At 37.0% G+C, this 15876-nt stretch overlaps 1 pseudogene; it reads left to right on the top strand.

The window, feature by feature from the left end:
- The first annotated feature begins 638 nt into the window (after positions 1 to 638).
- Positions 639 to 14719, top strand: LOC125832891 (F-box protein 7-like; annotated as a pseudogene).
- The last annotated feature ends 1157 nt before the right edge of the window (positions 14720 to 15876 follow it).

The raw sequence follows: 15876 nt of genomic DNA, 5'->3' as shown, positions 1-15876 counted from the left end.
GTGTGGTATTTTTATAATTTAAAAACAACACTTTATAAGTGTGGCCTTACAAATTTCCTAAAATTTTCACTAAGATATTTTATTCCCTCCAACATATTTAACTCTCCCTCTAATTTGCAATTGGCCAAAAAAGGAACTCATACAAAATAAATTTAAAAAAATCAATATAAACAACTTTTAACTCTAAAATCAAATTTGTGCCCCAAATAAGAATTAGAGTTGCTATTTGCCCATATCACAAATCTCACGCCTAAAAAATCCTACTTCGTTCTTTTTCTTCTTCTTATTTTGACTCATAAATTCTCCATTGTAACCAGTTCTTTACTTTTCAAATCTCGTTATCACTCTACAATTTTCAGTACTTTGATGGATGGTGGTGATTTTCCTAATTTTTCTTCACCTTCATCCAAGAAACTGCAGAAATAGGTCGCAGAATTTCAACATTGTTTGGAGGAAGAAGGGATTTTACCGTAGTTGATACTTGGTTCGCCTATATTCAAGAAATTGGAGAAATAGTTTGACGAATTTCGACATTGTTTTGAGGAATTATGGGATTTATAGGTGTGGATACTTGGGGGATTTACGGGTGTGGATATGTGTTATAACGATGAAGATAGATTCAATCACTATGCTCATAAATGCCAAACTTCTCCTATTCATCAGTTTGCCCTGTTGATGGTATTCAAAAATCATAATTTATATGACTATCTTTTATTTTTATGAGATTTTGAATTGTTAGATGCAATTTGAGTTCTAAATAATCTGCACATTTTCTAAATTTGAGTTTCATTATGTTACATATAGTATTAAACTCGTTGTCCATTTGTATGACTTCTGTTCTTTTTTCTGCTTTCATAGTTTTTAGCCATAATGTGAAGTAGCTTTCTGATGAGTATCGCATATCTTGCAGATTACACAGTGGAACTTGTTGTGGAGCTCAAAACTGCTGCACAGTTGAGAGATTCTCAGTTCATTTTTCCTCAAAGGCCATGGCTTGGTATGTTCCTAGAACTTTGTCATTGCTTGCATCAATTACCTTGCTCCTAGCAATTTGCTAGCTGCATAAAATATTCATTATTTTTTGGATTCTTTTTATTGGCATTTGGTTTTGATGAAGTTGTGTAGAAAAGACTAATGTCAACTCACCTGAATTTTTTCTTTTAGAATTGTATGGGATTAATGTTAGACTTGTCGCTCCTTTTGGAAGTGTTAGTAGCAAGCAGTTTGTTGATCCTGCATTGATACACCAGGTGCTACCTGATGAACTGCTTTTTGAGGTATGCCTTTGTGGATTTCAATTAATTTCCTCTGTAATTTTCTTATAAACATGTAAATATGTGGCAAGTGTTGGAAATGCTTTGTTACGCTAGGAAGCTGAAGCATATTGATAAAACTTACAACAGAGCTGATTTTGCTAAATTAATTAGTAGGTATCAAAAGTATGAACAATATTTTTCTATAGATCAAATGAAAATATCAACCAGAAAGTAAGGTATTTGTGGCTATTTTGGGTTACATGTACATTTCTGGTGAGGCGATATCTAGTTATTCCCTATTTCATTCCCATACAAAAAGTTAGTGGATTCTACGCGGAGACAAACATTGTTATTTTAACATCTGCCTTGTTCCTTTATCCCCATTTCAATTCTTCTGAGGGGCATCTTTGGTAGAAAAGTTGGATGTCATCTCTGTCTTCTTCGGAAATGGGGAATGTTGGACTTTATGATCTCATTATAGTACTCAAGTCGAGCTTTTCAGCCAAGCATAAATGTGACCGTTCCCTTTGATTCTTTCTCTGGATTGTTTGCTAGTTTACACTGATAATTTATCGGATTAGTCTTTAACCCACTCCCACCTCCTCTCTCCAAAGTTCTTGTTGTTTCCTTCCAAGGGGTAAATTGAGGTTACATATCTAGGGAACTTAAGGCAATCAAATATAAAATCTTGATGTCTGCTTGAGAAAAAAATATGTTGTTTCTAAATTGAAAATTTAGCTTTTGCAGCCTTCCCTTCTAATCTAAACAGCTAAGGTGAGGAAACCAAAAATTACTATCATTTCATGATTAATGTTGTGCAGATCTTGTCTAAAATGACCCCATACACCTTGGGTAGAGCAACTTGTGTTTGTCGAAAGTGGAGGTACATAATTCGAAACCTTGTATTTTGGCGCAATGCATGCCTAAAGGCTTGGCAAGTACCAGGGACACTAGTTCTAGTTATTCTATTGGCACTAGTGAGGTTAGTAAGTAACATTAACCAATGTGCCTTATTTCTGAAGTTTCTGGATTGGTAGAAAACTATAAGGTCCTTCAGTTGAAGTATGATGGTTCATGGAGAAAAATGTTGCTTTTAAGACCAAGACTTCATACGGATGGTAAGATATAGTTTTTGATGAGGATGGTAAAACATAGTTGCACAATTACTTCAAAATATACTATAGTTTACACCTCTTTCTATGACAGGAAGTTCCTTATTATTTACCCAAAAGAAGATTCTTAATAATTGTAAAATTATTTAGGGAAGTTATTATATTGGGAAGGAGAGAAGCATGAGGACATGTATAGGGATTGTTGGTTACTTCCTCTCATTCGATGTTGGAATGTTATGGATTCTAATTCTTGATTTTGGTGACAAATGAAATGGACACTTTTCTCAAGACACTAGTATGCCAATAATTCTAACTTCCATTTGTTACTTTACGAATAGATAGGCGACCACGTATTGTAAAATTCTCAGATTTTCGTTAATACCATGCCAGATTTTGAGTATCCTCAAATCAATTATGTTATTTGGTCATTAGTCGTTGGATTAATATGAGTCTTTTCCGTATTCTGGAAGAAACTCTAAGTTCTCAAGTCTTATTCCTAATTAGTACATCTGGAAAAATAGTATTTGTTGATATTCACTTTGACATAGCTTTTCTATTCAAGAATAATGGTAAGAGTTGAGAGTTGTTGAACAAGCGAAAAAAACAAGAGTTAAGAGTTGTTGATTTTCACCATTGTGGAAAGTTTTGTTGCTCCTAGTAGTATAATTAGAATTTTACTATTGAGCATTCAATATTTTGAAAAGCTAACGATATAAAGTTTTTCACGAAGTTAAGTGGAGAAGGGTAGAGGGGCGGGCCCATTATCCACCGATATAAAGTTGGGTATAGTGTATTTGGCAGAGATGTATCGACTGTATTTTCCAAAATAAATTTCTCTGTGGACCACATACCAAGGTATTTGTCTTTGATTTACTTATGCCATCTGAGCAGGAGAACTAATTCTTTTCATATCAGGATGCTTTTGTCGTAGCCTGTAAAAAGAATTGGTTTATTTGTATCTACAAGTCTAGGTTGAAATATTTGAAGGTATTAAGAAGTGTTAATTTAATTTTTTCCGCAGACATTTATGTCAGTCAAAACACATATATTCGTGCAATGGTAGCTGATTGGAAGATCACTAATCCAGTTCATATTGTATGTGTATTCTTATTCTCCACATAGTTAAAATTGTCATACAGTTCTTGAGTTGCATGTTTAGAGATGAGTTGTGCTGGTAAATGCTGCATAGTGGTTGTAGTGGAAGGCAAATTATGCAATACGCTAATTCATCTTTTGCTTTGTAAATTTCATTAACCAAGATAGTTGTCACTGAAAGTTGTAAAGCATATGATGCGGCTAAACACTGCAAATAGACTTGCTCTGCCTGAGAACCCGGAAAACAGAGCAAGTGGTGGGCTATTGCAAGAATACATGTTGTGCTTGAGAGAGGGTGTTGCCCTCATCTGGAGAGAGTTGATATAAGTTGTGAGTTATCGTGAGAAGACATTGGATTCTAATCAGTATTTACCTCTTTGAGTGTGTTCAATTTCCTCCCATTGCTTCTTTTCTACACTTTGCATCCTATAGCATTTAGTGTCAATGGCATTTTATAACATTGCCATCTTCTATTTTGATTATAGGTGTGTTACTATCGCTATATGAGATTTTATCCTTCAGGCAGATTCCTTGATAAGGTAGTAGTCGTTTGTTTTTCAGCTCATATGGCATACTTCATCTTTAAACATTGTTCTTGGCTTCTTGTTATAAGTTTATAACTTCTGTAGTTTTATTTTAACTAGAATTGATCACAAAAAGTCAAAGATGTAGCAAAGTACCTGAACTTCCGTGCCTTAAAAGTTGATTGTGTTTTTTAGGGGAGTTACACGCTATAAGAGGATAAAGTAAGTCCAATTCTAACCTTCCCGTACAAGTCAATTTGTTTCTGGAAGCAATTTGGTTATATACGTTGAAATCAAAATAATGGTTCAATTCTCCTTGCTTAAGTTGAAAATGCTTTTGGCATTTAGTTGATATATGTGAATCTAATTTTGAATAGACAGCTCACTGCCTTCTCATTTGCAGGTTGAAGCTGCTCTTTTGTACCCGGGAACGCATCCAACTTTGTTGAGATTCCGCTTAAGGTACTTGATCATGGAGATTATATTTGTATTTTGAGTTCTTATGCTCAGCTCTTGTTTAATTAAACTATGGTTGAAGGTTTGGGTATTTTTCCCATAGCCCTACAAGTCACCATTTTAGTTTCTTAAACTTACATCTGAGCCAAACTAGCTTCTAAGCAAAAAATTAATAAAAATCACCATCTGTTAAGAGTGAAAGCTTTGTTAATTATTGTTTCTTTATTTATTGTGAAGGGTTATGATCGGTTGGACCATTGTTATACCCCCCATCCCCAATAGACATAGAAAGAAAAAGGAAATGTGCTTTAGTATGGTTTGAATATGTACATGCGAGATGTTATCTTTGAGGGAATCAATTTCTAATCATTGCTTGTTGTAAATTATTGAAGATACTCTAATCAAGAAAACTATTTTACATTGCTCCCATAGAATGATTAACCATGACTAGTGTCGAGTGAATTTTTTTTCTAAAATTTAATTTTCTTTTGAATGTGTATGAAAATGCAGGTCATCAAATTCCCCAGGTCAACTCAATATATTGGAGCGAACAATAGTGTTTTTGAACTACTATTATTTATGTTTGAATACATATTGAAATTTATTTCTAGTACAGTTGTTTAAACTATTCCTTTCTAAGTATGTACTACAAGACATGTTTTTCAAAGTTTATTGTAAATCAATATATTGAACTATTTATTAGCTAATTTGATGTTTGAGATCATTTATATTATACAATTATGTTATTAGTGAATCTATCCAAACCAAAATTATTATTTTTCAATTAGAAATTGTGGCTATAAAAATTCTAGACAACGTTGCCACACTTTAAAAGTGTTGCTAAAGGGATGACAATTGTGTGGCTTATTGATTATAAAATGTAGTATGTACATTTGAAAAGGCTACACTTTATAAGTGTTGTTGTTGAAGAGTTATAAAAAAGCTACACTTCTAAACTGTGGCCAATAACAAAGTAAAGGCAACGCTAGAAAGTGTAGTTTTATCAAATAAAACTGTTGTCAATGAGATGCTACAAAGTGTGGCCTTTGTACCTCACGGTCCAAACTTTTTAAGCGTAGCTGCTACGGTAACACTTGAAAAGTGCAGCCTAAGGTCAAAGGTTACGCCTCTTTAGGCCATCCCCCAAAAAGTGTTGCCTTTTATTAAAGGCCACACTTTTTGATAGTTTAGGCCACACTTTAAAAGTGTGGCTGAAAGCCTAAAATGTTCTAGTGTTCATTGTTGGGGTAAGCTTTAACGGACATAGATCATGTGAGAAAATCATGGAATTCGGTGTTACTCACACCGAAAAGGGTTGTCCTACTTGCCTAAGGTAGAACCATTAATTTAGCTTAGGTGGATCCACTAGCTAAAGACCTATGAGGGCAAATAGTTTGTGGGATAAGGAGACTGCTACTAGATAACCCGCCTCAACTCACATGAGGGCATCCATCTCAAGAGATTGCTTATAGAAACCCTGCCTCAACTCACGTGAGAGCTTCCATCTCATATCAATATCCACTTGGTGCTTAACATTATTCCCCATGGAATACTTATCATTTCATTACTTGAGTTCATCATTATGAAAGAATGTATCAACACTCAATCCAACATCATTCATAAGATAGCTCTTCGATTCAATAGGTGAGAATAGCCTTTCAATCTAAGAATCTCCATATTGTGAGAAAACATTTCACAAAATGACATATTCATTCATAAGTGTATAATTGAGAATAGCCTTTCAATCAACACATCAATTACATCATAGTCATAATTACATTACTCTCAATGTGTTCATAAAACATATACACAAATCTCATAATCATGTATAATTCTCATATTTTACCCTTCAAGGACCATAGATCACATTCCATCAGCACATCTATAATCAATACCTTAGACATGGATAATAACATGATTCAATTAGCACAATTACTACAAGCATAATCCTCATAACATTCTTCTATAATCAAAAAAACCCACATTGCAACTACATAATTGAAGAATATGGGGGTTTCATGATGAATCAAAAATAAATCATCAATTCAATCATAATCCATCATAAATCAATCATTAGAAACATTTTTGGAAAGAACCCATATAATTGAAGTCAAACCCAAACTTTTGGGGAAATCACTAGTTTTGAAATTGAGTTTAGAGGGACTCCATGGATGAATATTATCCATGGATGAAGGACTACCATACCTTAGTTGTGATTCTTCAAAAAAATTGAGTGAAACAACCTTGTTTCTTCAACCCTAGCTCCAATTTTACTATTCTTCGTCCTTGAGTTCTAGAGAGAGAAATTTTGTGTAGAAGACGAACTTCAGAGGTTTTCGTTTGGATTCTTGTGAGAATGAATTAATTTGGGGAATTTTAAGTCTAAAAAGATTATATACTTTACTAGGGAAAGATTAAAACAATGTAGTTTCAATTTAGGGAAAATAACAAAAGACCCTTAAGACTCCCACTAAATCTTTGCCCACCTGCCCATTTTGGCTCACTAAGGGCACTAGTCAACTCGTCAAGTGGTCCCTTGGCTCGCCGAATTTTTCCAGCATGCTCAACTTGGAGGCACCTTACTAGGCAATGGGGAGGGACTTTGGGCAATGCGCCAACATGGTTGGTGAGCCCCGACCTAGCTCACCCAATATTCCAATAGCTAGGCCTAGGGGGCTGCCCACTAGGCGATGTAGGCTCACTTGGCTAATCGCCAGGTGACTTTGGCGATGGTACTGCCCCTCGCCAAGTGGTCTAAGGAAAAGAAATAATATGTTTTCTTTCACCCTTCCAAGGTAGTTTAGGCCCTTGCCCTCTTTCATGGTTAGCTACCCCCTCACACTTGGCCCTAGTCTAGCCTACTAGGATCTGGGGTGTGACATAGTAAAAGTTGAGAATCTCTATAGTCACTCCCTGACTCGCCAAGTGGCACTTCAACTTTCCTAAAGTTCCAGACTGCCAGCCCTAGGGAGAAGGCAACTTGGAGTTGGATTTGGACCTTCGGCGAACCGCCGAATGGATCAGCGACACAAACTTGGATCGCCTAAAGCTACAGGGTCTTAAGGATGAAGAGTCAAGAAAAACCGGCGATGGAATGGAGCCATTGGCGCATCGCCGACTTGGTCTGCGATGCTTGACTAACTTCACCGAGTGACCCTTAAGGCCAAAATTTGAGAACATATAAATTGAACTTCAAAAAGCAGAAAAAATCATCCATTTTCCTGAGTAATTTCACCATTGTGGAACTTGGAACTTTCATCTTGAAAATTACTTTCCTTAGTTTTAGGAGTTTTCTAGTACATTTTTGGTGGAGTTTTGGAATTAGAGCATTGTAAAGACTTGGATATTAATACCCAACTATGGAGAAGGTAATTGTTATTGATTTCTTACTTTTTATGATGTGTGGCTAAAACCCCGATTCTTGGGGGTGTGATTATGTGATTAATTGTCTTAATTAGCTTATGTGTGTTAGTAATTACTAATTTAATTGTTGTTTTGAAGTGGGTTCGATTGGTAATTAAGTTTTAACTTAAGAATTGTAGTTGCAAATACAGTTCTGGTTTAGTGTTCTATGCTTGCTTGAGAATTAGAACAAAGATTACCAATTGATGAATGTAGTGATTGGGTTGTTCTGGGTTCAGCTTGAGAGAGTGAATCTTAATCCGATTCTATCTATCTAGCTCGAGAGAGAGTAGGTAAATTGAGGTTTTGGGCTATTCATAGTATGATGCTTGTTGAAGTTCGAGAGAACTCACTTGATTCGTGGTAGTTGATCGAGAGATAACTATTACACTTAAAGTCTAACCTACCCACTAAGATTCAGCGAACTTTGGTAATTCTTAATCACCCATATAGCTAAATTGGCAATTAATTGATCACATCCCAACGTATCCCTTATTGTAACGACTTGAAAAAGTATAGGTTAAACTAGAGCCTTAATGTGGGGTTAATGTCATGAGTTAAGGGCAAGGGCTAAGGGTTTTGGGTGTAGGCCATAGTTTGGGAACCTAGGCTACCTAAAACTAGTGCTATCTACTGCCTCCCTAGATCACGAGGGTCATTGCGACCCGTGGTGGCCACCACGAGTCGTGGTGCCACTCGTGGTGGAAAGGCAGCACGCTCAAGTTTGGTGCCAAGCCAAGGCACCCCTTCAATAGCCACTTCACGACCTGTGGTCATGACCACGGGTCGTGTGAAGGCTAATGGTGTTGCCTTAGCTTAGTGGGAGATGTTGCAGGTTGAGGGAGCTACTGTCCCAAAGTTCACGGGAACCACCACGAGTCGTGGTGCCCTAGACGGTCCATGAAAGTGAACTTGGAGTTCACTTAGTCTCAAGTAAGGCAAGGCAACTTTGCCTAGGTGCTGCCCCATGACCACGAGCTTGCCTAGGTGCTTCACCACGACTCGAGGTGTGAACCACGGATCGTGGGAGCTTCCATGGACTTTCCTTGGCCTTGGAGGGCTTGGCAAGGATGGGAGGCACACTTCCTCAAGGACCATGGGCACTACCACGAACCGTGGTTCCCCTCACGACCCGTTTAGTTGGGCGTGGTCCCTGATGGGCTACCTCAAATTAAGGGTTTTTGGTAATTTCGTTTTAATGTGATATTATGTGGGGTTGATTTTAAATGACTTATATGATAAATATATAAGGTTTTAGGCCTTTTAAACTAGTCATTCACTCAAATTTCCCCAAATCAAATCCCAAAGTTCTCTCTCTCTATATTTCTCTCTAAATCAAGGAAGAAGAAGAAGTGTGAGCTAGGGTTTTGGATTCAAAGCTTTCTTCATCAAATTTCTAGGGAAATCTTAGCAAAGGTATGGTGATTCTTCATCTAGGGTTAGCTTTCACCCTAGAGCCAATTTCAAAGTAAACTTTTAAAGATTCCAAGTTCATGAAAACCTAGGGTTTTACTCAATCTCATGGGTTCTTTCACCAAATGGTTTTAAAAGGTTTCTGATGGCATATTATTGTTATATTGTTGTTTTATTGATGGTTTAAGATGAAAATACTCCATGAACCCATGATTTTTATCTATTCCTAGTTTATGCTTTATGAAGTGGGTTGCTTGATAATGAATGTATATGATTAGAACTTGTTTAAATGGCTTTAGATTGTTGAAGTATGTCATTAACCATGCTTATTTTATGGTGTATTGTTGGTGTATTGGTATGTGAGGTTTATGGCCTTAAAGGCAAGATATGAGAAGCTACTTGTCGATTTAGAATTGTTAACTTGATGTTGATCCACTTGAAAGGTGGAGGTGTCTACTTATTATGTACATTGTGACCATGGCCTTGAAGGCATAGTATGAGAAATTGAAGTGTTATCATGACATTGTATGAATGAGAATTCAATGAATATAATGTAATCAAGTTATGAATGTAAATGTCTTATTATTGAAAGACTATTTCTCAATTTGACACTCATGAATGTTGATGATAGAATATGAAGGATTCTTCAATATAAAGTATACCTTGAATTGGTAGGGCTTATGCATCTTTTTCTTGTATAAATGATTATATTGTTGATTGTTGAATCCTTGGATCGATAGGCTAGTGGCACCCTTCCACACATGCTTATAATGAACCTTGGAATCAGTAGGTTTATGGCACGTTTCCATGAAGTTTTATGATGAGACTTGAACCGGTAGGCCTATGGCACCCTTTCAAGAGGATTTAATGAACTTTCCTAAATGAACCTTGAATCGGTAGGCTTAAGGCACCCTTTCAGGTGTTAATTAATGAATTAGAGTCGATCGGCCGATGGCACCCCTCATATATGATAATGTCAAGGTAATGAACTATTCTATGGGAATGTAGGATAAACACATAGTGGATTTGGTTAGATGGAAACTCCCCCAAAGTCAAGGCATGAGTTTCAATAATCGTCTACCTTATCCCATAAACTATGTGCCTGCATAGGTCTAGCTAGTTGATCCACCTAAGTTATATGAACCAGTCTTCCTTAGGCAAGTAGACCACCTATTTACGGTGTGGGGATTTATCACACCGGATTAGCTCTCATGGTCTATGTTGGTTAAATGTTTATTCCCATCATGTGAGATGTCATTATGGTTTCTTGATAGGTTCTACAAAGTATAGGTAGTAGTATGGGATGCTACCTATGTGTTGCATGAGTAGGCTTGGAGAGAGTCATAGTGAGTATCTCTAAATCTTAATGACTATGACATGAATGTATTCTAAATGAGGTTATTAAAGAATGTTGGCTCTTAAATACTTAATGTGATATACATGTTATACTTGGGTTATATTATGAGTTATTTTCCCTTGTCAGGCCTTATGAAATGATATGTCTCTTATGAATGGATATTGTGCAAAGGTGAAAAGAAAGGAATGATGAGTTCACCTTAGGTGACCTAAATGTGGTGCCCTAGTGTGGATGGTTGTAAGGGACGATATCCATACATTGCACAAGGCATAGCATATGCGTTGCTTGAGGTGAAGGTCCAAGGTAAAGGTAATGGTTTCCATGTGATATTGTTTATGAAGTTATGACTTCTACGATGTTAATGCTTATATATGATGTTTTTTATGTTATTGTACATGATATTTCAAAAAGTGGCATAATGCATGGTTTCCAACCAAAATGTCCCCTTTTAAAGCATGTTTTGCATGGTCATCATACTTGGTACATTTCTGTGTACTAACCCATAATTGTTCATGTTTTACTACAAGTGTAGCTTTTGGCAAGTGACTTCCTTCTAGCTAGTTGAAGTGTTAGATTGCTTTCCTCCAAGACTTGGTATGTCCTCATGGATGCGAGGACAAGACTTTTAAGTTTCTTTTGTTAATGTAATAGACATTTTAGTAGTTGTTTTGATTGTAAAGGGTTGTGTCTGTAGTATGCTTTAAGATTGTGTCTAAGTTGGCCATGTGAGATTTAGACTTCCATTGTATTTCAAGTTCCTATTTTAAATGAAATATGATATTTTGGATTTAAATGAGTTTTAATTCCACACTATTTTCATATCGAATGCAATGAAATGTTATGAGGCTTATATGAGACCCATTCGGGGTCGAATACGTAGTGTCGCATCCGGGGCGTAGACACTTATCTACTTGATTTCTCCCCTATTTTTTTCATAGTTGTTAATTGAAAAATCTTACCCCCCATTTGACACTTGTTGTCAACCCCTTTGATTTACCTAGATGATTTCGATAATTTCTATTCCTACAATCGATTAGAACATACTTTTCACTTCGTAACTGAATTCTAACTTGTATCACTCTCTGTGGGATCGACCCCAAATCTTTCTTTGGTTTATTCTAGATTGTGATCGCATATACCTAGTATTGGATGAGGTGTAGTTGAGCATTATCAATCGTCTTGGGGTTCCCCCATTTTGTTAGTGATGAAGAGGGATGGTATGATGTAGACGTGTATTGACTACAAGCAACAAAATAAGGTTACACTGAAGAACCATTACCTCATGCATCATATTGATGGTCTATTTGACCAGCTTAAAAGACACACAATCTTTTCAAAGAATGATTTGAGTTGCAATTACCATAGGTTGAGGATTAGGGGAACGAACATCCCTAAGACCGCATTTAGTACTCGTTAAAGACACTATAAGTTCCTTGTGATGTCTTTCTGGATGACTAATTCCTCTGTCGCATTTATGGACTTGATAATGTGACTTGTCATTCCTTACCTAGATTCTCTTAGCATAGTGTTCATTGATGATATTCTAGTATACTCATGGAGTATGAGAGAGCATGAGCAACGTTTGAGGATTCTGCTCTAGACTTAGAGAGATAAGTGGCACTATGCCAAGTTCTTAAAGTGCGAGTTTTAGATTGAGTCTGTAGCATTCTTAGGGAATACGGTGTCAAAGGATAGCTTCATGGTAGATTCGAAGAGGATAGAGGCTATTCATAATTTGTCTAGACCCACATCAGTTAATGGGATCCAGATCCAATAGGATGATTTTGTTGGATATTTAACATTTTAGGCGTGTCTTAGCCTATGTGGGAGTCCAATATTCCTTGCTTGAGGGATTCATGGTCACTAGTTTGAGGATCAGACCTTGGTAGATCTTCAAGATACAGTGTTAGATGGTGAAGTCGGTTAGTCTACCTTAGATTCAAATCATGTTTTGAGATTTGTTTGTCGTATTTTGTATTCCAAGAGTTAGGGACTCAATTCAATTAATCCTTTGTGAAGCCCATGATTCCTGGTATTCTATACATATGGGCATTGTGAATATGTATCATGACTTGAGGCAGAACTATTGGTCGAGCGGCAATAGGAGAGATGTTGAAGACTATGTGTCCCGCTTCATGTGTTGCCTACAGGTGAAGTATCGCGGCCTGATTTTTCAGGTCATGTTGTCACCTACTACACCCCACCAGTAGGTAAACCTAATCCTTAGCCCAGAGCCATAAGAAACAGACTACCAAACAGAAGTCAACCACAAGAAGCAAATATCTTAAAGTGAAGCAAAGAAATGAGAATCTACCGAAAATAATACAGGGAAAACCACAAGACCTGGCACGAGTCAGTAGTTGAGCATTTAATCCAAAACAAGAGTACAAGAACTTTGCAAAAAAAAAATTACATAAGTACATGGTATCTCTTAATATATTTAAAGACTAAGCATAGCAAAAAGGAGCTCGCACTAATCTCTGAAACTCCAAGATGCTCCATATGAATCCAAATCAATAGCAATAACTCAAAGTGTTATATACAAGGGCAAAGGTGTAGTAGGAGTACCAAAAGCGGTACTCGAAAGGCAATGGTCGACTGAGCTCAAAAGAGAAATGCAAGCATAAATAAAAAATAATAAGGAGAGTATAGCACAAATAACTAAAAAGGGGATGCTAAAGTAGAAATACATTGAAAGCAGAGACAAGATAGAATAAGTGAGAAGACGAGTCAAGAACGCACTTTGAACGTGAGCCAACACCTACTCTCAAGCAACTAAGATACCAATTTAACTACCAACAGTCATGAGGACCCAGAACGAAACTTCTAAAGTCAAAGCCTATCAGCTAACAAGAAAAGAATATAAAACATAATATACTTAAACAATAACCTAACAGGACCCCTATAAACCCGATCGGTACATACGAAAAGCATAATCCAACCAGCCCCCATAAATAAGAGTGTTCAATCATCAAACAAGTACATTGGTTATAGGCAATGCCTACGAATAGAGAGGTTGCAATAGTATAATTAGAGAAGTGCCACGAATCTAAACCCAAGAAGTGAAAGTTGGGCACCCAGCCCAAGTGACCACAATCATAGTCAACTCCTCGCATAGCTAGCAAGGGTGACAAATTGTTCCAGGCTGCCCAGCCTATGAGTACACTCCCAACCTACCTAGTAAGAGTGAATTAGGGACATGTCGAATTCGAAGAGGAACTAAATATATTAAGGCTGCCTAACCAAACAGTCCACTCCCATAGAAGTAAGCCTCCCTGCTAGTAAAAATGACCCGGGGGATTGTCAAATCCAAAGAGAATCTAAAAGTAGCCAAAAACCATGCAAGAAAGGGCATCAACATGCCGACTAGTTAAGTAAAAACTGAGCGCATCCTAGATATCTCTATTATCTCAAGTAGAAAAGGAGTACTACCCTTACACATGTAATATCAAAAGAAAGAAAATCAAGTGATCCAGATGGTACGACTCCCATCAAAAAAAGTTTAGGATAAAAGTCGAGTATAATAGTTTTTCATTAACAAGAATGAGAAATGTGCAATTGTATAAATTAAGATTGTACCATAAAAATTTGTGAAATAAACAAAAAATATAATGCATGCAATTCCAAAAACTCAATTCAAAATCTACTAGAAAACTCCTAAAACCTAAGAAAAGTAATGCCCAACACGAAATCTCCAAGTTCAACAATGTTAGAATTGCTCAGGATATGACAAGATTTCCTTTTCTATTTTTTTGAAAAACAATTTATACGTTTTCAAATTTTGGCATTCAGGGTCACTCGGCGGAGTTAGTCGATTATCACCGACCAAGTCGGGGATGTGCCAATTGCTCCTTTCCATTGCCGGTTTTCCTTGACTCTTTTTCATTCAAACCCTGTAACTTTAGGCGATCAAAGTTTGTGTCGTCGATCTATTCGAAGGTTCGACGAAGGTCCAAATCCATCGCCAAGTTGGCTTCTCTCCAGGGATGGAAGAACATTACGCGAGCTAAAGTTCCACTTGGTGATTCACCGAGTGGATTTGGCGATTCTCAGCTTTTACTATCTTTAGCCTTTTCATCTTTTTTGCTTCGTTTTGCCCGATAATGTCCTTGCCATGCTCTTTTGCCTTTATATATGTATATTAGCATTAAAACATCAGCTTATAGCACAAAATAGGCATGGAGGAAATTAATACTATGAATAACAAGCCCTAAATGAGTTGAAATCCTAAACTCATCAAGGCCCAACACTTGAATGTCCAGAATGGCAACCATGAGAAATTTATCCTGAACTCTGCCTAACGTCAGCACCATGAACAACCTCTGAACCGCTAGAACCTTAGATTCTACCTTTATAGGCTAGATAGGTCGAGAAGAATGATGTGTCTCGCTACATGGATACTTACCTTTAAGTGGAATACTTGCATCGCATACTTATTACAAGGCCTCTTACCACTATATCTATAGGTCTCAATGCATGCATGTGCCACAATCCCATATGACACACAACTTAAGGAAACGAAGACCCACTAATATCATATGATGTGCCACCAACTAGAGGTGCAAAGACAACCCTCCAATGAACTCCTCACTTAACTCCTGATCTAAAGGGAATAATATTAGGCTATGCCCAAACAACTCTAGAAATCCCAACACATAGTCAACAACGGATGAAAAACCTTTCTGGGCTAGTCAACCTAACTCCACTTTGAGGAGCACTTGCGGTACCAAGAACCATTCCTCTCTAAGGTGTACCCTCGAAGGAGATCAAACCTCATATCACTAAATATCATGGAAAAAAGGTAGGCAAAGAACCTGTCAAAACCTGGACTACCCTAAAATCCTCTGAATGCTAAAGAATACATCCACACTCAAGCTTCATGCCCTACTGAGGCCCTCTAGCTCGATCATATGCTGAAACTCTAATGGAATTAGCTAATGCTCCATCTACGCCAATTGAATGCCTTGTGCTATCAATTTAAGAGAGAGTAGATACCAAATAAGCAAATTTAGAGGCTAATCAAAGCAAACCACATGATAAAAGTCAAAGACAGAATTTCCTAAGAATACCCTATAGCCAACAAAAGTTAATGCATAGACTTCTCAACACCGATCTGCAGGACTCTACTACGCATTTACCCTCATAACGACAATGCCAGTCAACTTTGCCTTAGTACTAAACTTTCACGACCCGATTTCTCAGGTCATGATGGAACCTACTAATGAGTGGTGGATTTTTACCCATTTGAGGTGTTTCATTTT

The sequence above is a fragment of the Solanum verrucosum genome, unplaced genomic scaffold (genome assembly GCF_900185275.1).
Source record: "Solanum verrucosum unplaced genomic scaffold, falcon-dt-bn FXZP01000039.1, whole genome shotgun sequence".
In the NCBI taxonomy this organism is placed as follows: Eukaryota; Viridiplantae; Streptophyta; class Magnoliopsida; order Solanales; family Solanaceae; genus Solanum; species Solanum verrucosum.
This window is presented reverse-complemented; position numbering and strand designations above follow the sequence as displayed.